We start from the raw sequence: 23,619 nt of genomic DNA, 5'->3' as shown, positions 1-23,619 counted from the left end.
GAATGGACTTGTATAGGTGAATCCATAAGATGAGTTTGGGTCTGTAGGTGAAAAACGTGGGCCTTTGCCAAATGAAAGAAAACTAAAAAAGGACTTGTTAACTGAATGGTAAAATCACTAAAATGTTAAGTTTCTTTGATAATGTAAATTATGATTTAGATTGTGAATGTGTATGCTAAAATGTTGCCAGTACTATTTTTTTGAATGGTTATTTTTATGTACACTTTTAATTATTAACCACCCAATGGTGTAGAACGTAATTTAATCGGAGAAGAATAACTCTATTTCATGCAAATGCCTAAGTCTTTGTTCCTGTGTTTCGACCGACGGAGTTGAATATTATTGATACGGAACATAACCCAGGATAAGATGGAAGATTAAAGAAAGAAATTTTTCTATCTCAATTTGATTTTTTGATACAACAGCTAATGGAATCACTCTACCTCACTTGTTCACACCCAAATTTTTCAAAGAAGCTCAAAGAAAATTTCATTCATAAAATTAAGGAAAAAAAAATGGCTATCAAATTTTAGAAGATTTTTATACCTCTTAAATTTAAATCCCTAACTCATAAGTTCACTAGAATAAAATATGGGTTAAATCATAATTGGGCCTAAAACAAACAAATAACAAAAAATAAAATAAACATAGAATAAATTCTAAGAAAGTGATGTCTCTTTTAATTCATCTTGACTAATGAGAGTCTTCAATGCATCTTGTAAAATAGTAAGACGTGTGACTTTTGATAATCGTTAATCATTATCTTGCCCAATTCTTGATGCATCTCTTGAACACATGATTTAGCCATGTTTGCAAAACCTTCTTTTATTCTTTTAGTTGTTGCTCTTGTAATTGGACCAATTGGCATATGACAGTTCTCAGTTTGTCCCATAGGGCTCGTATCATTCCCTCCCTCCTGAAAAAGATTTATCCTCGAATCTGCATCACAAGCAAAAGGAGATAGGTCAGAAACATTAAAAGTAGCTGATACATTATACTCACCTGGAAGGTCAATCTTGTAAGCATTGTTATTGACCCTTTCGAGCACTTGAAATGGACCATCACCCCTAGGGTCTAACTTGGATTTTCTTTGAGTAGGAAATCTCTCCTTTCTCAAATGAACCCATACCCAGTCACCAGGTTCAAAGATAAGTTGTCTTCGACCTTTATTCACCCGTTGGGCTATCAACTTATTTTTCTGTTCAAGCGATTCACGTGCTTTCAAGTGCATTGCTTTAACCTTTTTAGCTTTACCTTCTGCATCCAAGCTAACAATATCACTCAAAGGCAAAGGTAATAAGTCCAAAACAGTTAAAAGATTTAAACCATAAACAAGTTCAAAAGGAGAAACCCAGTAGAAGAATGAATAGTTCTATTATAAGCAAACTCAATAAAAGGTAAACAATCTTCCCAAGTTTTCAAATTCTTACCAACAACAGCACGTAAAAAGGTCCCTAATATTTTATGTACTACTTCAGTTTGACCATCAGTTTGAGGATGACAAGTAGTAGAGTATAATAATTTTGTGCCTAATTTATCCCATAAAACTTTCCAAAAATGACTAAAAAATTTTACGTCACGATCAGAAACAATAGTTTGGGGGAACACCATGCAAACGCACAACCTCTCTAAAGAACAGATCAGCAATATTTGTTGCATCATCAGTTTTATGGCATGCAATAAAATGATCCATTTTACTAAATCTGTCTACCACAACAAAAATGCTATCTCGACATTTTTTTGTTCGATGCAAACCAAGAACAAAATTCATAGAAATATCAACCCACGGATGCATAGGAACAGGTAAAGGGGCATACAAACCATGTGGTAAAGACTTAGATTTAGCCTGTTTACATGCAACACACTTAGCACAAAATTTTTCAACATCTCTACGCATGCGTGGTGATGAGCGGATAATTTATACCCTTTTTGGCATTGTTTTTACATAGTTTTTAGTATGTTTTAGTTACTTTTTATTATATTTTTATTAGTTTTTATGCAAAAATCATATTTCTGGACTTTACTATGAGTTTGTGTATTTTTATGTAATTTCAAGTATTTTCTGGCTGAAATTGAGGGACCTGAGCAAAAATCTGGTTCAGAGGCTGAAAAAGGACTGCAGATGCTGTTGGATTCTGACCCTCCTGCACTCGAAATGGATTTTCTGAAGCTACAGAAGCCCAATTGGCGCGCTCTCAATTGCGTTGGAAAGTAGACATCTTGGGCTTTCCAGAAATGTATAATAGTCCATACTTTACCCGAGATTTGATGGTCCAAACTGGCATCTAAACGCCCACCAAAGACCTTTTCCTGGAGTAAAACGCCAGAATTGGAGTTAAACACCCAAACTGGCACCCAAGCTGGCGTTTAACTCCAGAAATGGCCTATGCACGTGTAAAGCTCAATGCTCAGCCCAAGCACACACCAAGTGGGCCCTGGAAGTGGATTTCTGCACTATCTGCATTTAGTTACTCATTTTCTGTAAACCTAAGTTATTAGTTTAGTATAAATAGTACTTTTTACTATTGTATTCACATACTTTTACCATACTTGGAAAACTTTATCATCCTTGGACTTGGAGGCTGGCCATACGGCCATGCCTAGACTATTTTCACTTATGTATTTTCTACGATGGAGTTTCTACACCCCATAGATTAAGGTGTGGAGCTCTGCTGTTCTTCATGAATTAATGCAAGTACTATTGTTTCTCTTTCAATTCACGCCTACTTCTTCTCCAAGATATACTCTCGTACTTAATTCAGTTAAGTCAGAATGAAGGGGTGACCCATGACAATCACCCACTATCTTCGTTACTCGCTTAGCCAAGATCCGCGTGCCTGACAACCATAAAGCAGTCTACATGATGTTCAACGTAGTCCTTAGACGACAGCCAGAGTATATTCTCTTGGGTCTCTAATACACGGACCGAGTCCGTGAGATTAGGATCTTCGTGGTATAGGCTAGAACCAATTGGCAGCCATTCCTAAGATCCGGAAAGTCTAAACCTTGTCTGTGGTATTCCGAGTAGGATCTGGGAAGGGATGACTGTGACGAGCTTCAAACTTGCGAATGCTGAGCGGAGTGACAGTGGCAAAAGGACAAGGGTCCTATTCCGACGCTAGCAGGAACCGACAGATGATTAGCCGTGCGGTAGCTGTACTTGGTATTTTTCATCCGAGACGAGAAATCCGACAGTTGATTAGCCGTGCAAAGGCCGTACCTGGTATTTTTTATCCGAGAGGATCATACAGCTTGCCATGGAAGGGAGTACGCATGGTTGGAAGAAGGCAATAGGAAAGCAGAGGTTCAGAAGCAACAAAGCATCTCCAAATGCTTATCTGAAATTCCCACTAATGAATTACATAAGTACCTTTATCTTATTTTCTGTTTTATTTATCTTTTAATTATCAAAACTCATAACCATTTGAATCCGCCTGACTGAGATTTACAAGATGACCATAGCTTGCTTCAAGCCGACAATCTCCGTGGGATCGACCCTTACTCACTTAAGGTATTACTTGGACGACCCAATGCACTTGCTGGTTAGTTGTGCGGAGTTGTGAAAAGTGTGAATCATAATTTCGTGCACCAAGTTTTTGGCGCCGTTGCTGAGGATTGTTCGAGTTTGGACAACTGACGGTTCATCTTGTTGCTTAGATTAGGTAATTTTATTTTATGTTTAAGCTTTTTATTTTTTATTTTCGAAAAATTAAAAAAAAATGTTCCTTTTGGACCGAAGCTTTAGACTACCATTGCATGAATCCTGGAATTCCTATTAAAAATTTTGAATTTCTTTATTTTCTTTTCCAAAATAATTTTCGAAAAATACAAAAAAAATTTAATGAAATAATAAAAACCAAAAAATTTTGTGTTTCTTGTTTGAGTTTCGTGTCAAATTTTAAGTTTGGTGTCAATTGCATGTTTTAATTTTTCTTGAATTTTCGAAAATATATGCATTATGTTCTTCTTTTATTTTCAAGTTGTTCTTGATGATTCTCTTTGTTTAATCTTGTGATTTTCTTGTTTTGTGTCTTTTGTTGTTTTTCATATGCATTTCCGAATTCATAGTGTTTAAACATTAAAAATTTCTAAGTTTGGTATCTTGCATGTCTTTCTTTTCTTGAAAATTTTCAAAAATATGTTCTTGATGTTCATCATGATCTTTAAAGTGTTCTTGTTGTTCATCTTGACATTCAAAGTGTTCTTGCATGCATTAGTTGTTTTGATCTTAAATTCTTATGTCTTGTGTCATTTTGTTATTTTTCTCTCTCCTCATTAAAAATTCAAAAATAAAAAAATAATATCTTTCCCTTATTTTGCTCATAAATTTCGAAATTTTGGGTTGACTTAGTCAAAAATTTTTGAATTTAGTTGTTTCTTGTTAGTCAAGTCAAAATTTCAATTTAAAAATTCTATCTTTTCAAATCTTTTTCAAAAATCAAAACATTTTCATTTTTCTTTCATGTTTTTGAAAATCTCAAAATTAATTTTAAAATCTTTTTCTTAATTTTATTTCATAATTTTCAAAATTAGTGCTAACATTTAATGTTTTGAGTAAAAAATTTTCAAGTTGTTACTTGCCTATTAAGAAAGGATCAATCTTTAAATTCTAGAATCATATCTTTTAGTTTCTTGTTAGTCAAGTAATCAACTTTAATTTCAAAAATTAAATCTTTTTAATTTCCTTTCCAAATATTTTTTCAAAATAAATTTCAATCATATCTTTTTCAAAACTAAATTTCAAAATCTTTTTCTAACTTCTTATCTTTTCAAAATTTATTTTTAAATATTTTTCAATTAACTACTTGACTTTTTGTTTGTTTTACTATTTCTTATCTTTTTCAAAACCACCTAACTACTTTTCTCTCTCTAATTTTCGAAAACCACTAACAACTCTTTCAAAATTCTTTTTTTATTAACTAATTATTTTAAATTCTAATTTTATTTTATTTCTTTTAATAAATTCGAATTCTAATTAATAATTAAAATAAAAACAAAAATATTTTTCTTTTATTTTAAATTAATATTCGAATACTCTCTCTCTCTCTCTCATCTCTTTCTATTTATTTATTTAATTACTAACACTTCTCTTCTTCTTAAAATTTGAACCCTCTCCCTCTCTCTGTGTTCGAATTCTCTTTATTTTCTCTCTACCTCATTCTTCTATTCTTCTACTCACATAAAGGAATCTCTATACTGTGACATAGAGGATTCCTCTTCTTTTCTGTTCTCTTCTCTTTCATATGAGCAGGAACAATGATAAGAACATTCTTGTTGAAGCTGATCCTGAATCTGAAAAGACTCTAAAGAGGAAGCTAAGAGAAGCTAAAGCACAAAACTCTGGAGAGGACCTTACAGAAATTTTTGAAAAAGAAGTAGAGATGGCAGCCGAAAACAATAACAATGGTGGAGATGCAAGGAAGATGCTTGGTGACTTTACTGCACCAACTTCTGACTTCTACGGAAGAAGCATCTCAATTCTTGCAATTGGAGCAAACAACTTTGAGCTTAAGCCTTAATTAATTTCTCTAATGCAGCAGAATTGTAAGTTTCATGGGCTTCCATTGGAAGATCCTCATCAGTTCTTAGCTGAATTCTTGCAAATATGTGACACTGTTAAGACCAATGGGGTTAATCCCGAAGTCTACAGACTTATGCTTTTCCCCTTTGCTGTAAGAGACAGAGCTAGGATATGGTTAGACTCACAACCTAAAGAAAGCCTGAACTCTTGGGAAAAGTTGGTCAATGCTTTCTTGGCCAAGTTCTTTCCACCTCAAAAGTTGAGCAAGCTTAGAGTGGAAGTCCAAACCTTCAGACAGAAGGAAGGTGAATCCCTCTATGAAGCTTGGGAAAGATACAAGCAATTAATCAGAAGGTGTCATTCTGACATGCTTTCAGAATGGAGCATCCTATGTATATTCTATGATGGTCTGTCTGAATTGTCCAAGCTGTCATTGGACCACTCTGCTGGTGGATCTCTTTATCTGAAGAAGACGCCTGCAGAAGCCCAGGAACGCATTGAAGTGGTTGCAAATAACCAGTTCATGTATTCTTCTGAAAGAAATCCTGTGAATAATGGGGTGACTCAGAAGAAAGGAGTTCTTGAGATTGATACTCTAAATGCAATATTGGCTTAGAATAAAATATTGACTCAGCAAGTCAATATGATTTCTCAGAATCTGACTGGAATGCAAGCTACATCCGGCAGTACTAAAGAAGCTTCCTCTGAAGGAGAAGCTTATGACCCTAAGAATCCTGCAATGGAAGAGGTGAATTACATGGGAGAATCCTATGGAAACATCTATAATCCTTCATGGAAAAATCATCCAAATTTCTCATGGAAGGATCAACAGAAGCCTCAACAAGGCTTCAATAATAATAATGGTGGGAGAAATAGGTTTGGCAATAGCAAACCTTTTCCATCATTTTCTGAGCAACAGACAGAGAATTCTAAGAAGAGCCTCTCTGACTTAGCAACCATAGTCTCTGATCTATCTAAGACCACTCTCAGTTTCATGACTGAAACAAGGTCCTCCATTAGAAATTTGGAGGCACAAGTGGGTCAACTGAGTAAAAGAGTGACTGAAACTCTTCCTAGTACTCTCCCAAGCAATACAGAAGAGAATCCAAAGAGAGAGTGCAAGGCCATCAATATACCCAACATGGCCGAACCTATAGAGGAGGAAGAGGCAGTGATTTCTAGTGAGGAAGACCTCAATGGACGTCCACTGACCACTAAGGAGTTCCCTAATGAGGAACCAAAGTAATCTGAGGCTCATACAGAGACCATAGAGATTCCACTGAACTTACTGTTGCAGTTCATGAGCTCTGATGAAGATCCTTCCTCTGAAGAAGATGAAGATATTATTGAAGAGTAAGTTGCTAAGTATCTAGGAGCAATCATAAAGCTGAATGCCAAGTTATTTGGTAATGAGACTTGGGAGGATGAACCTCCATTGCTCATCAATGAACTGAATGCCTTGGTTCAACAAAAATTACCTCAGAAGAAACCGGATTTCGGAAAGTTCTTAATACCCTGTACCATAGGCACCATGACCTTTAAGAAGGCTTTGTGTGACCTGGGGTCAGGAATAAACCTCATGCCACTCTCTGTAATGGAGAAACTGGGGATCTTTGAGGTACAAGCTGCAAGAATCTCACTAGAGATGGCAGACAAATCAATGAAACAGGCTTATGAACTTGTAGAGGATGTCTTAGTGAAGGTTGAAGGCCTGTACATCCCTGCTGACTTCATAATCCTAGACACTGGAAAGGATGAGGATGAATGCATCATCCTTAGAAGACCCTTCCTAGCCACAGCAAGAGCTGTGATTGATGTGGACAGAGGAGAGTTAGTCCTTTAATTGAATGGGGACTAACTTGTGTTTAAGGCCCAAGGATCTTCTTCTGTAACCATGGAGAGGAAGCATGAAAAGCTTCTTTCAATACAGAGTCAAACAGAGCTTCCACACTCAACTTCTAAGTTTGGTGTTGGGAGGCCACCATCAAGCTCTGTGTCTCTGTGAAGCTCTCTAAGAGCTCACTGTCAAGCTATTGACATTAAAGAATCGCTTATTGGGAGGCAACCCAATGTTATTTAATTATATTTATTTATTTATATTCCATTGTCATTTTATGTTTTCTTTAGGTAGATGATCATGTGAAGTCATAAAAATAGCTGCAGAACTAAAGCAAAATAAAAAACAGCATAAAAAATAGCACACCCTAGAGGACAGGCTTACTGGCGTTTAAACGCCAGTAAGGATAGCAGAATGGCGTTTAACGCCCAGTCTGGCAGCATTCTGGACGTTAAACGCCAGAATGGGCAGCACTCTGGGCGTTTAACGCCAGAAAAGGGTGACTGGTGTCTGGCTGACGTTAAACACCAGAATTGGCAGACAGACTGGCGTTTAACGCCAGAAAAGGGTGTCTGGCTGGCGTTAAACACCAGAAAGGGGCAGCAGACTGGCGTTTAACGCCAGGAAAGGTAGCAGAGCTGGCGTTTAACGCCAGAATTAGCACACTGAGGGCATTTGAACACCAGAATGGTACAGGGAGCAGAATTCCTTGACACCTTAGGATACCCCACCTCTTCTTCTCTCCTCTTCACACCTCTCCATAACACTCTTCCCCAAATACCATTCACCTATCAAATTCTAACCTCTTCCCCATATTCTCTTCACCACTCACATCCATCCATCATAAACCCCACATACCTCACCATTCAAATTCAAACCATTTCCCTCCCAAACTCACCCCTTCATACCCGAATTCCCTCTCTCCCTTACCCTATAAATACCCCTCCTTACCACCTTCAATTTCACACATCATAACCACCTAAAATCCCCTTGGCCGAACCATTCACACACCTTTATCTCCTCCATTTCTTCTTCTTCTACTCCTTTCTTTCTTCTTTTGCTCGAGGACTGACAAACCCCAATTTGACGGTTTGTTTTGCATTGAATTCAGAGTATTTTGATAACCTTTTGTCACATTTAGCCTAGGAATTAGCATGATTTTGTTATCTCTCCCATATTCGTGCTTAAGTGTAAAAACATGCTTTCTAAGCCTTATTTTGATGAATTCTAGTTCTTCTTTGATTCCATAAGATGCCTTGAGGTGTTTGCTAGTGATTCCAGGATTGAAGTAGGCTAGGCATGGATCAAAGGAAGCAAGGAAGGAAGCATACAAGTGGAGAGAAGCATAAAAAGTCAAAGAAGCAAAGTTAGCCATGCATGCGCACGCGCACAAGGCGCTCACGCGCACATTGCAGAATCGACCAGGGACGCGCACGCGTACCATGCGCGCACGCGCCGATGATGGCACATGACCTCATTAATGCAACACGTGCCTGGCGATTTGAGAGGGTTTCTGAACCCATTTTTGGCGCCAAATTGCTAAGGGAAAGGAATAAAAGGATGAAGGATTAAGGGGAAGGCATAAGGACATCATAAGGGGAATGATAATCATCATTCCCAACTAACTAATCACTTTTAGCTTAGAGTTTTGGAGAGAGAAGCTCTCACTTCTCTCTAGAATTAGGATTAGGATTAGGTTTAGTTCTTAGATCTAGGTTTTAATCTTTGCTTTCTTCCACCTCTATTTCTCAATATTCTTTGTTGCTACATTCAATCTCCTTCTATTCCTTTGTTGTAATTTCCTTTATGTTGTTCTTATATTTTGTTGTAGATCTAGTATTGTTCCTTCTACTTTCTTCCAATTCAATAAGAGGTAATTCATAATAATTGTTCTTCTTTGCTTTTCTATTGTTGATCTCTTGTTTTTGTAGTTGTAGATTCCTCTAATTCTTGCATTTAATAATGTTTACTCCTCTTGCACTTTATGTGTTTGTTGAAATGTCTCTTTTAGTTTTAGTGTAGATTTTGTTCCTCTTGGCCTAGGTAGAGTAATTAGTGACACTTGAGTTATCTAATTCCTTTGTTGATTGATAATTGGAGAGATTGCTAATTGGTTTGGAGTGCACTAAAGCTAGTCTTTCCTTGGGAGTTGGCTAGGACTTGTGGCTCAAGTCAATTCATCCACTTGACTTTCCTTTAATTAGTAAGGGTTAACTAAGTGGTAGCAATGAACAATTCTCATCACAATTGAGAAGGATAACTAGGATAGGACTTCTAGTTCTCACACCTTGCCAAGAGCCTTTTATAGTTGTTAGTTTATTTTCATTGCCATTTACTTTTCATGCTCCTTATCCAAAACCCCAAAATAACTCATAACCAATAACAAGACACTTCATTGTAATTCCTAGGGAGAACGACCCGAGGTCCAATACTTCGGTTTATAAATTTTAGGGGTTTGTACTAGTGACAAACAACTTTTTGTATGAAAGGATTATTGCTTGGTTTAGAAACTATACTTTACAACGAGATTTTATTAGTGAATTTCTAAACCGTCAAAAATCCATTCATCAAGGACGAGCAACACTTCTAAGTTTACTGTGGGAAAAAGCTCTGTTTTTTATTTTTCCATAACCATTAATGGCACCTAAGACTGGAGAAACCTCTAGAAAGAGGAAAGGGAAGGTAATTGCTTCCACCTCCGAGTCATGGGAGATGGAGAGATTCATCTCAAAGGTCCATCAAGACCACTTCTATGAAGTTGTGGCCAAGAAAAAGGTGATCCCCGAGGTCCCCTTCATGCTTAGAAAGAGTGAATATCTGGAGATCTGACGTGAGATTCGAAGAAGAGGTTGGGAAGCTCTCACCAACCAATCCAATAAGTCAGAATCTTAATGGTTCAAGAGTTCTATGCTAATGCATGGATCACTAAGAACCATGATCAAAGTATGAACCCGAACCCAAAGAATTGGCTCACAATGGTTCGGGGGAATTACTTGGATTTCAGTCCAGAAAATGTGAGGTTGGCATTTAACTTGCCAATGATGAGAGGAGATCCTCATCCTTTCACTAGAAGGGTCAACTTTGATCAAAGGTTGGACCAAGTCCTCATGGACATCTGTATGAAAGGAGCTCAATGGAAGAGAGACTCCAAAGGCAAGCCGGTTCAACTAAGAAGGCTTGACCTCAAACCCGTGGCTAGGGGATGGTTGGAGTTCATCCAACACTCTATCATTCCTACTAGCAACCGGTCTGAAGTTACAATAGACCAGGATATCATGATCTATAGTATCATGAATGGAGAGGAAGTAGAAGTTCATGAGATCATACCTCTAGAACTCTACAAGGTGGCAGACAAGCCCTCAACTTTGGCAAGGTTAGCCTTCCCTCATCTCATCTGTAACCTATGCAATTCAGCTGGAATTGTCATAGAGGAAGACATCCTCATTGATGAGGACAAACCCATCACTAAGAAGAGGATGGAGCAAATAAGAGAGCCCACTCATGGACCTCAACAAGAGCATGAGGAAATTCCTCATCAAGAAATCCCTAAGATGCCTCAAGGGATGCACTTTCCTCCACAAAACTATTGGGAGCAAATCAACACCTCCTTAGGAGAATTGAGTTCCAACATGGGGCAACTAAGGATGGAGCACCAAGAGCACTCCATTATCCTCAATGAAATCAGAGAGGACCAAAAGGCCATGAGGGAGGAGCAACAAAGGCAAGGAAGAGACATAGAGGAGTTCAAGCACTCCATAAGATCTTCAAGAGGAAGAACTAGCCGCCATCACTAAGGTGGACCCATTCTTTAATTTCCTTGTTCTTATTTTTCTGTTTTTCGGTTTTTATGCTTTATGTTTTGTCTATGTTTTGTGTCTTTATTACATGATCATTAGTGTCTAGTGTCTATGTCTTAAAGCTATGAATGTCCTATGAATCCTTCACCTTTCTTAAATAAAAAAATATTTTTAATTGCAAAAGAACAAGAGGTACATGGATTTCGAATTTTATCTTGAAATTAGCTTAATTATTTTGATGTGGTGGCAATACTTTTTGTTTTCTGAATGAATGCTTGAACAGTGCATATTTTTGATATTGTTGTTTATGAATGTTAAAATTGTTGGCTCTTGAAAGAATAATAAAAAAAAGGAGAAATGTTATTGATAATCTGAAAAATCATAAAATTGATTCTTGAAGCAAGAAAAAGCAGTGAAAATCAAAGCTTGCGAAAAAAAATGGCAAAAAAAATAAAAAAAAGAAAGAAAAAGAAAAAGCAAGCAGAAAAAGCCAATAACCCTTTAAACCAAAAGGCAAGGGTAAAAAGGATCCAAAGCTTTGAGCATTAATGGAAAGGAGGGCCCAAAGAAATAAAATCCCGGCCTAAGCGGCTAAATCAAGCTGTCCCTAACCATGTGCTTGTGGCGTGAAGGTGTCAAGTGAAAAGCTTGAGACTGAGCGGTTAAAGTCGTGGTCCAAAGCAAAAAGAGTGTGCTTAAGAGCTCTGGGCACCTCTAACTGGGGACTCTAGCAAAGCTGAGTCACAATCTGAAAAGGTTCACCCAGTTATGTGTCTGTGGCATTTATGTATCCAGGTGGTAATACTGGAAAACAAAATGCTTAGGGTCACGGCCAAGACTCATAAAGTAGTTGTGTTCAAGAATCAACATACTGAACTAGGAGAATCAATAAAACTATCTGAATTCTGAGTTCCTATGGATGCCAATCATTCTGAACTTCAAAGAATAAAATGAGATGCCAAAACTGTTCAGAAGCAAAAAGGCTACAAGTCCCGCTCATCTAATTAAAACTAATCTTCATTGATATTTTTGAGATTTATTGTATTTTCTATTCTTTTTATCCTATTTTGTTTTTAGTTGATTGGGGACAAGCAACAATTTAAGTTTGGTGTTGTGATGAGCGGATAATTTATACCCTTTTTGGCATTGTTTTTACATAGTTTTTAGTATGTTTTAGTTACTTTTTATTATATTTTTATTAGTTTTTATGCAAAAATCACATTTCTGGACTTTATTATGATTTTGTGTGTTTTTCTGTAATTTCAGGTATTTTCTGGCTGAAATTGAAGGACCTGAGCAAAAATCTGATTCAAAGGCTGAAAAAGAACTGCAGATGTTGTTGGATTCTGACCCTCCCGAACTCGAAATGGATTTTTTGGAGCTATAGAAGCCCAAATGGAGCGCTCTTAATTGCGTTGGAAAGTAGACATCTTGGGCTTTCCAGAAATGTATAATAGTCCATACTTTGCTCGAGATTTGATGGCCCAAACTGGCATCTAAACGCCCACCAAAGACCCTTTTCTGGAGTAAAATGCCAGAACTGGCACCAGAACTGGAGTTAAACGCCCAAACTGGCACCCAAGCTGGCGTTTAACTCCAAGAATGGCCTATGCACGTGTAAAGCTTAATGCTCAGCCCAAGCACACACCAAGTGGGCCCCGGAAATAGATTTCTGCACTATCTGCACTTAGTTACTCATTTTCTGTAAACCTAATTTACTAGTTTAGTATAAATAGCACTTTTTACTATTGTATTCGCATACTTTTACCATACTTGGAAAACTTTATCATCCTTGGACTTGGAGGCTGGCCATACAGCCATGCCTAGACTATTTTCACTTATGTATTTTCTACGGTGGAGTTTCTACACCCCATAGATTAAGGTGTGGAGCTCTGCTGTTCTTCATGAATTAATGCAAGTACTATTGTTTCCCTTTCAATTCATGCCTACTTCTTCTCCAAGATATACTCTCGTACTTAATTCAGTTAAGTCAGAATGAAGGGGTGACCCGTGATAATCACCCACTATTTTCGTTACTCGCTTAGCCAAGATCCGCGTGCCTGACAACCACAAAGCGGTCTACATGATGTTCAACATAGTCATTGGACGACAGACGGAGTATATTCTCTTGGGTCTCTAATACACGGACCAAGTCCGTGAGATTAGGAACTTCGTGGTATAGACTAGAACCAATTGGCAGCCATTCCTGAGATCCGGAAAGTCTAAACCTTGTCTGTGGTATTCCGAGTAGGATCTGGGAAGGGATGACTGTGACGAGCTTCAAACTTGCAAATGTTGGGCGCAGTGACAGTGTGCAAAAGGACAAGGGTCCTATTTTGACGCTAGCGGGAACCGACAGATGATTAGCCGTGCGGTAGCTGTACTTGGTATTTTTCATCCGAGACGAGAAATTTGACAGTTGATTAGCCGTGCAGAAGATGTACCTGGTATTTTTCATCCGAGAGGATCATACAGCTTGCCATGGAAGGGAGTACGCATGGTTGGAAGAAGGCAATAGGAAAGCAGAGGTTCAGAAGCAACAAAGCATCTCCAAACGCTTATCTGAAATTCCCACCAATGAATTACATAAGTACCTTTATCTTATTTTCTGTTTTATTTATCTTTTAATTATCAAAACTCATAACCATTTGAATCCGCCTGATTGAGATTTACAAGATGACCATAGCTTGCTTCAAGCCGACAATCTCCATGGGATCGACCCTTACTCACGTAAGGTATTACTTGGACGACCCAGTGCACTTGCTGGTTAGTTGTGCGGAGTTGTGAAAAGTGTGAATCAAAATTTCGTGCACCACGTGGCCAGTAAAAATGTTCAGATAACACGTCCAATGTCTTATGCACACCAAAATGACCCATCAAATCCCCATTATGTGATTCAAGAACAAGTAAGTCCCTCATAGAACAAGCAGGCACACAAATTCTATTACCACGAAACAGAAAACCTTCATGTCTATAAAATTTGTTAAATGTACTATGTTTACAAGAGGCATAAATAGCAGAAAAGTCAGAATTAGTGACATACAGCTCCTTTAAAAACTCAAATCCCAATAACTTAGAGGTAAGTGTAGTAATCAAATCATACCTCCAAGATAAAGCATCAGCAATGACATTATCTTTACCTTGTTTAAAGGCAATCACATAGGGAAATGTTTCAATAAATTCCACCCATTTAGCATGTCTTTTATCAAGCTTACCTTGTCCTTTTAAGTGCTTCAAAGATTCATGATCCGTGTGAATCACAAACTCCTTAGGTAAGAGGTAGTGTTGCCAAACCTCTAAAGCCCGAACCAAAGCATATAATTCTTTGTCATATATGAATATTTACGCTGAGCTAAATTCAACTTTTCACTTAAGAAGGCAATGGCTCATTTTTCCTGCATTAAAACAGCACCTATACCAATGCCAGAAGCATCACATTCAATCTCAAAGGTTTTATCAAAGTTAGGTAAAATAAGAATAGGAGCAGAACACAAACAGTCTTTTAGGGTATGAAATGCAATGTCTTGTTCCCTTTCCCATTTAAATCCAACATCCTTTTTTATAACCTCTGTGAGAGGCGTAGCAATAGCAGAAAATTTTTTACAAATCTTCTATAAAACCCAGCTAACCCATGAAAACTTCGTACCTCAGAAGCATTCTTAGGCGTTGGCCATTCACGAATAACCTTTACCTTTTCCTCATCAACTTCAATTCCACTCGCACTCACAATAAAACCAAGAAATATAACTTGATCAATACAAAAAGTGCACTTTTTAAGATTAGTATATAATTTTTCTTTTCGAAGCACTTCCAAAACATCTGAAACATGTGACAAGTGGTCATCCAAACAAGTGCTATAAATGAGAATATCTTCAAAATAAACAACAACAAATTTACCCAAAAAGTCTCGCAAAGCATGGTTCATTAGACGCATAAAAGTACTAGGGGCATTAGTTAACCCAAAAGGCATTACTAACCACTCATATAACCCATGTTTTGTTTTAAATGCAGTCTTCCATTCATCCCCTGGTTTCATTCTAACTTGATAATACCCACTTTTCAAATCAATTTTAGTGAATATGCATGCAACATATAACTCATCAAGCAAGTCATCTAACCTAGGGATAGGATAACGATACTTTACCGTAATTTTATTGACTGCACGACAATCCACACACATTCGCCAAGTACTATCCTTCTTTGGAACCAACAAAACTGGTACAGCACATGGACTCATACTCTCCCGGATGTGACCTTTGGCTAATAACTCCTCCACTTGCCTTTGAAGCTCCTTTGTCTCTTCAGGATTACTCCTATAGGCTGGTCTATTAGGAATGCTAGCACCAGGAATAAAATCAATTTGGTGCTCAATCTCCCACATAATGGAGGCAAACCACGTGGTATGTCAGTAGGAAAGACATCGACAAATTCCTGCAACTAAGAGACAAAGCTATTTGGCAAATTTGGGTTAAGGTCAGTGTCAGATAATAAAGTGTCCCTAAACCGAACCATAAACAAAGATTTCTTGCCTATTAAAGCACTCTTTAAATCTCTATCTTTTGCAAAAAAATACAATTTGCTCTCAACTTTCTCAATTTTTTTTTGTATTTGTACTACTCTCATGACATGGACTCTTTTCTTTCTTTTCACTCACCTTTGGTCCTTTTGCTATATTCTTTTCTCTCATAGTCTCTTTTCTCTAAGATTTTTCTGTGATCTCACATCCCATGTTCCCCTTGGTATCCTGTTGAAGCTTCAAATGGTCAAGGTAAACCTCCTTAGGTGATAAAGGAGCAAGAGTGATCTTGCGACCATTAAAATCAAAGGAGAATCGATTCGTGTAACCATCATGAAATGCTCGATGGTCGAAATACCAAGGTCGCCCCAATAATAAATGACAAGCTTGCATTGGCACCACATCACACAATGCCTCATCAACATACTTGCCAATAGAGAATGCAATTGTCACCTGTTTGTCAACCTTGATCTCTCCACTGTCATTCAACCACTGCAACGTATATGGTTTAAGATGTCGAACACATGTCAAACCCAATTTCTCCACCATAAGTGTACTAGCCACATTAGTCCAACTCCCGCCATCAATTATTAGACTACACACTTTTCCACCCACCAAGCATCTAGTGTGAAAAAGATTGTGGCGTTGCTCTAGACTATCTTCTTTCACCTGCAAATTCAAAGCATGTCTAACAACAAAAGATTCACCATGGACTGCATACTCAACATCACCATCAGAACAATCCTCCAAAGATGGCATGCTATTATGATCAGAGTCATCACCATGATCAGAATCAGACACAATATCATCTCCTCTAATAACCATCAATCTCCTATTTGGGCAATCACTAGCATAATGACCTATACCATGACACTTGAAGCATTTAATATCTCGATGTCTAGAAGTAGCAGAAGAAGAGTTAGAATTACCTATCTTCTTCGTAGCATCAAGCAATGCATTGGATTCAACACCCTTAGTCTTTGTTGTGTCAGCACTACGAGACTCCCACTTTGGATTAGCATGCGATAATCCTCTTGGTGCTCTTCTTTGTTGTTGCCTTTCCACCTTCATTGCCATACTGACCAAATCCTCCATCTTCACATAATGATGTAACTCCACCACATCAGCAATTGCTCTATTCAAACCACCCACAAATCGTGCCATAGTAACCTCAGTGTCCTATTCTATGTTGGCAGTAATCATAAGCATTTCTATTTCCTTATGGTAGTCTTCAACGGACTTGGAGCCTTGAGTCAGTCGATGTAACTTCTAATGCACTTTCCTGTAGTAGTATGAAGGCACAAATCATTTCTTCATGAGGCGCTTCATAAGATCCCAAGACTCTATAGGGTGATCATCATTCCGCCGTCATGTCTTCACTAGTTCATCCCACCAAAGCAAGGCATAGTCACAGAATGCAACTACTGCCAAACGATCCTTCTTTGCCTCAGAGTAATTATGACAAGCAAAAATTCTTTCCACCTTATGTTCCCACTCCAAATAAACTTCAGGATCATTTCTCCCTTTGAATGGTGGTATTTGCATCTTGATGGTGTTGATATTGCTATCTTGACTTTTATGTCGAGGTGTTATAACCCCATCAGAGTCATCATCAGAAGGTACATGATTCTGACGCCGATTCCGGAAAGGTCCTTGTTTAGTAATCTTGGATAGTGTCTGTGTCACCTCTTGCTTCCATGCTTTCAATTCAGTCATGCGATTAGTTAAGTGTTGAATGACCCTTTGCATCAACTCCATGTCAACTAAAGTATCTTCGGAATGAGCTGCCATAACAATGAACCTGTAACAAAAATGTTATAAAAGGACATCACAATCACTTGCTCACGTGTTTCACTCAAAGATGGACACTCGTGTTTATTCTCAAAATTGGCTTTTACCCTCTATTGAACTTACCACTCTTGCCTTTTACCACTCTTGAATCTCTTTGACTGTTGCACTTTAGAAATCAAATAAAAATAAAAGATAGAGAAAATCTGACGCAACGATAAGAGGAAAAGATGGACAGAATAATAAAAAGGGACAAAGACACAAAAGACAAAAGATAAGAATAATAAAAAATAAAAATAATAAGAATAAGAATAATGATAATAACGTACGTAATGATTTTTTTTTGAGATTGTTGCTTTGTTTTTTTATAAGAACACAACGTTTTTTTTTTTGTGATTTTTTTTTTGCTTGAGTGCTACTGTGTAAACTTCAAAGTATGTACTCTCAAGTATGTACTCTTTTTTTTTGGGTACTCAAGGTGTGTTGGCAAAAGAAAATTTACTAATAATAAGAAACTTCAAAGTGCGTACTCTTTTTTTTTTACTAATAATGAGAAGAATGATAATAAAGTAATAAAAAGGAAGGACGAAAAGAATAATGATGAACACAAATGCAGCAAGGAAAGAAAATAATCCTAGGAAAAGGAATTAAAAGACAATCAACAAGAAAAGAATAAGACGTAAGGATAAAGTGACTATGCGTGGCTGGAATTTTTTTTTTAAATTTATATAGAACACAAAAAGGGTGAACGTAGACTAATGAAAATTAATCTAATACCTGAAATCTGATACCAAATGATACGGAACGTAACCCAGGATAAGATGGAAGATCAAAGAGAGGGACTCCTCTACCTCAATTTGATTTCCTGATGCAACAGCTAAGGGAATCACTCTATCTCACCTGTTCACACCCAAGTTTCTCAAAGAAACTCAGAAAATTTCATTCATAAAATTAAGGAAAAAAATGGCTACCAAATTTTAGAGGGTTTTTATACCTCTTAAATTTAAATCCCTAACTCATAAGTTCACTAGAATAAAATATGGGCCAAATCATAATTGGGCCTAAAACAAACAAATAACAAAAAATAAAATAAACATAGAATAAATTCTAAGAAAGTGATGTCTCTTTTAATTTATCTTGACTAATGAGAGTCTTCAATGCATCTTGTAAAATAGTAAGACTTGTGACTTTTGATAATCGTTAATCATTGTCTTACCCAATTCTTAATGCATCTCCTGAACACATGATTTAGCCATGTTTGCAAAACCTTCTTTTATTCTCTTCATTGTTGCTCTTGTAATTGGATCAATTGGCATATGACAGTTCTCAGTTTGTCCCATAGGGCTCGTATCAATTATAGATGTAATTGGTTTAGCATTTGAATTAAAAATTACACGTTCAATTGTGTAGCAAATATGAATTTATTGTTTGGTTTTGTTTTTTATTTGTAAACATAAACATGGTTGTATGCGTTAAACTTTGGCTTAATCGAAGCCAAAAATTGTGGCGCGTTCGATTGTGATCGTTGGAAAAGTGAAATAAAGAACGTATTTTTTTTGCGAATTTCGTCCTTCATCCTTATGTGACGTATAGTATTGTCTTTTTCTTATGGACTTTTCAGTAGTCGTATATTATATTAAATTTTCAATCATTTTTACTAATACACATTTTTGTATGAAGCATTTTTTTGTTATTTTTTATTTGATTTTGTATAAATTTTATTTTGAGTTCTTGAATTAAAGTGTACTTCGTTTATCGTCCTTAAATTTTTATGATATGAATTATTGAACCCATCAAAAAGACCAAATTAAATAAAAAGTAAAGTACTAAAAAATGAGTACTGAAAAAAAAAGATTAAAAGAGTAATAAATTTCAGGACATAAGTTTAAGTTTTTTTAGGAAAAAATTATAGTGAAAAGAGAGTTTTCACGTGAAAAGAGAGTTTTCACCTGAAAAAATATAGTGTGTAATAGTTTTGGCCTATAATGTACTATAATTCATTTTGATCTTTTATTTGCTAAAAAAGGGAAGATAAAATTTAGGTAACGTTGATACGATACAGATTTGGTTAGTTTCATTTTATAAGTTAGACACCATGCTAATGAGTTTTTGTTTATTAGTTTACGAGTAAGCAAATCGTTGACTCTTCTTTTGGATTCTACAAGCAAGCACAAAGATGGGAAGTAATGGATAGTTTGCGGCCTTTTAGGGCTTACCTGGTTACAGAATCACATATGTTTTCGTACAATGGTTTACTCGAAAATGAAAGTAAAGACTGATGAAGAAGGCATATGTAATAAGAGAGAGTATGGTTAAAATGGTAGTGAGAAGAAAGCTGGAACGTGCGTGATGCATGATGGAATCAAAGTTACTAGCTAGTGGCCACGTCGACTAGTCGATCCGCCACGGGAACCCCTCCCTCGGCTTCCCTGCCCCTGCGAGTAAAACCTTTCTTCGAGGGTGTCATTGCAGTCGGTGAGATGCTTGACCCTAGCCTCCAAAGTGATAACTTGCCTTGCAACGTCTATGTATTTGACCCTCTATTTGTCGACAATGTTATAGTTATAATCGTGAACATAGGTATCTAGGATAGAATAGAGTTGTCTGATGCAAAGGCGGGCAGCGTCCTCCCAACTTATAGCCGAATCGAAAGCAATCCGGCTAGCCACGACCAACGGCTTAGAGGATAGTGGGGGAACGATAGAGACAATGTGACGGTGCATCTGCGTCCATCATGGTATGTTTGCATTAGGCACCTGTAAATGGGGTTCGGTATGTCAAGCTTGTCGCAAGCCTTGTCAAGCCAGGTTCTGATCCCGACGTGTATTAGAGGATCCTTAAGCGGCTTGTTTGGAACAACTGCATGACATGTGTAGATAAGGGGGCACTAGGTCATGCGTTAACGAGAAAAACAAGAAATAACATGTGCTTGGATTTGAGTATGTTGATGATAAAATAGCAATGCACTACTTACGACCCGTAGGTTGTGGGTTGACCATCTCCTCTTGATGGTACCAAGCCTGGAGGGCTCTCAAGGCGTTCTTTTCTTTTTCACGTCGATCATCTGGCTGTATAGGGTCCGGTACCTCGCCGTCGGTAATGCGCTTTTTCCCAACATTCCTGTTCCCTCCTCCGAAGTAGACCAACCATGCGTCCAAAGCCTCTTCTAGAGTGTCATGCTTCTGCCAGCTACAGTACTGGTGTTCATGAGTTTGTTCAAGGAAGTCTTCATGGGAGGTGTATATCCCAGGCACCCATCCCTGGTAGACACAGTAATAATATGGTGAAATTCTATCCTCCATGTTTGAGTAGGTTGTAGTGGTTTGGGTGGTGTGGAGTGGTATATCTGATGTGGTTTATATACGCGTTTGTCGTGGATGAATGAGTTGGTCAAACTACCAAAGTTGACAGGGGACTGAAATGGGTGCAAAGGTGAGTTTGGCATGTACAACTTTGCAGGGGAATCCGATTCCCGTTTCGCCATGTGGGAACGGTTGAATGATTAGACTAAAGGGTATGGAGTTTTAGGAAGTATTCATTGGAGGGCCTTGCACATCAACGAGGAAGGGTTAAGTTGTTTATCACGTGGCCTGATTTTGAATTATAGCATGATTAATAGGAAATGCTGTAGTAAGGATTACGAAGGAGTTGTTGAAGTATGAAATGGCATTACTTTAACATCATGGGGGCAGCAGTTACGTTGTTGCGGTGTGCTCATTAAAGAGAACATATGATCGTGTCTCCTTAGAAGAGTAATTAATGATTGTATTATGGCTTCCGGCTGACATAGTGACATTGAATTTGTAAAGACATTCATTAAGGGGAGAGGTGGTGCGATATGATATATTTTGTAGTAATTAATTGGATATCATAAAAGCGTGAACGTGAGCTTTCCTTTCCTGGTAGTAAGCGACTAAAAATAAGGTAGCTGACATTTAGTTTTCACTGAATTTGAATGGTTAAAATTAACTTTAGCACAAGGTGATTTGTGAATAAGAAAGCCCAAATTAAGTTAGCGGGAATGTAAGCGATATTCCCACTTTATGTACATGTCGGGTGTTTTGTGAAGGAATGGTATTCTCAAGAAATGGAAAGCATGTGGTCAGACCATCAAGGAGATAAGATTGAATGACAACTTTGAGATTGCAGCATAGTAGACTATTCAACTACTCTATATCTCATGTAGAAGGATTGATGGCAGCTACAACTAAAAAAAATTGGCGTTCATAATTTATAAGGGAAATAGTGAAGGAAAATCTTATGAAATTGGTGGATGGATTTGAATATTGGATTATGGACAAGACAATGTGTATGAAAGTGTTACCTGTGGGAGTGTTGGAGCAATTCCAGTGAAGAGTTGCCTTAAGTTGCTGCAGTCGTTAATTAATTGGAATAAATAAAATTAATAGAGTCATTACATAACTTTTGTTATAATAATATTATTAAGATTTATAAATTAAAAAATAATTTAGTATTATAAATTAACAATATACAAAAATAAAATTTAATAATTTGGTAAATAACCAAAATAATAATTACTATATGGTTCAAGCTTAAAGTAAGTACCAAGTACACGCAATGTAAACGAATAACATAGTTAAACTCTACGCCTGAATACACGTTATGTGAAAATGCAAAATGCTTAATTTTTAGAATAATTTTATTAAAAATTTAAACTAAACTAATTGTCCGGCCAAAATTAGTAGTATATAAGAAACAAATGTAATGAATCCAGGTCTAACCGCATAGCAGCAAGCAGATATCAATTCAGTGTTAATTAATTAACAATACTGCTTAAACGAAAATATAGGTAAACAGTATAATCTAAGAACTAATTGCCAATAATTTAATAAATACTTCAATTGATTTGGATTTGTTTTTGCCAATGGCAACAAAAATAGGAATAACTATTTTATTACAAAATTTTCATACGTGTTAGACATAAGACAATAAAAGTTATAAAAGTTGTTTTCTTTATAAGTGGTACTGATAAATAATAATAGAATTTAGTACGATGAATAACATTATGAGTAACAGAAAAGAATAATACAAATAAATATTTGTTTGAAAAATTTTACAAAATTATTAGAGAAAAGTAAAAATAAAAGTTGTAAAATTTGAATTGAATAGAACTAGTACAGTAAAGTCACATTTTGGTTCCAGGGAATATTAGTATGTAGTGTCACTTATTTCTTTTGGCATCTGTGCTTCTGGTTATTTGGTGGAATACTTATGTAATATGTCTTATTTCTTTTGAGCTACGATGTATATCATCCATTAACATGGACGGTTGATGTGTTTATATTGCAAAACATGTATTTAATCAAATATTTGAGGCTGCTACTGAAATGCTGTCTGCATTAATAAGTTCATTGTACTGAAATGTCGTCTGCATTAGTAAGTTCATTGTTCCTAAAATGGTTACTAACATTCTCCGACTGAAACAATGATGTATTGTGATATGCACGATGCAGTTAAGGATATCACCAATGTGAGATTTGAAACAAAAACTTTTATGTAACACATCTTGAAGGCTCTATACTTGCTCATCATTAAAAGATTTATAACATCAATCTACAACATGACTACGATTATAACTTTCAGTCTTGCGTCCATGCTTTTTCATTCTTGCCTAGCCACAAGTTTCGTGTTCCAAATAACAATTCAGCTAAGTTGATAAGACGTATTAATTTGTTTTGGTCTGTACACTTATGAAAAAATATTTTTATATAACTATGTTTAGATACAATGATTTTTTTATTATACTGTTTTATTAAAATAGTGTTAATTTTGCAACGCATGTTTTCTTCATTTAATTTAACAACAATATGTGAAGCCTTTATGCCTATTCCTTTGTGTTTCTTATGTAATAAGTAGCTATTTCTTGAAATCCAGTGTGATGTACCAGATTAAATAATAACTCATTGTCAATTACTATAGAATAATGTGCGCTAATTCATCAATAACTATCATACACTACAACTTGGTAACTCTAAAATCAACAACTACACCATACCACAACAAAATTCAGCAACAATATAGACCAGTGTCTAATGGACCCTAACGAACCACTACTAACAATATAGACCACAAGCAAGTTTAGCAACAACGTGTCCAACGAACGGTTCCTGAATACAGCCTTGCTTCTTTGACTCAGCCA

The 23,619-nt window shown here is 36.7% G+C and overlaps 1 non-coding gene and 1 pseudogene across 1 annotated transcript; both read right to left on the bottom strand.

The window, feature by feature from the left end:
- Positions 1 to 601: 601 nt before the first annotated feature.
- Positions 602 to 20,943, bottom strand: LOC148563468 (uncharacterized; annotated as a pseudogene).
- Positions 5,787 to 5,890, bottom strand: LOC148563469 (small nucleolar RNA R71). Its single transcript, XR_015885237.1, has one exon. It is a non-coding gene; the product is annotated as a small nucleolar RNA R71 (small nucleolar RNA).
- Positions 20,944 to 23,619: the final 2,676 nt, after the last annotated feature.

The sequence above is a fragment of the Arachis ipaensis genome, chromosome B5, assembly GCF_059453495.1.
Source record: "Arachis ipaensis isolate K30076 ecotype BB chromosome B5, ASM5945349v1, whole genome shotgun sequence".
NCBI classification, from domain to species: domain Eukaryota; kingdom Viridiplantae; phylum Streptophyta; class Magnoliopsida; order Fabales; family Fabaceae; genus Arachis; species Arachis ipaensis.
Note: the sequence above shows the minus strand (reverse complement) of the source record. Positions and strands in the feature narration are given on the sequence as shown.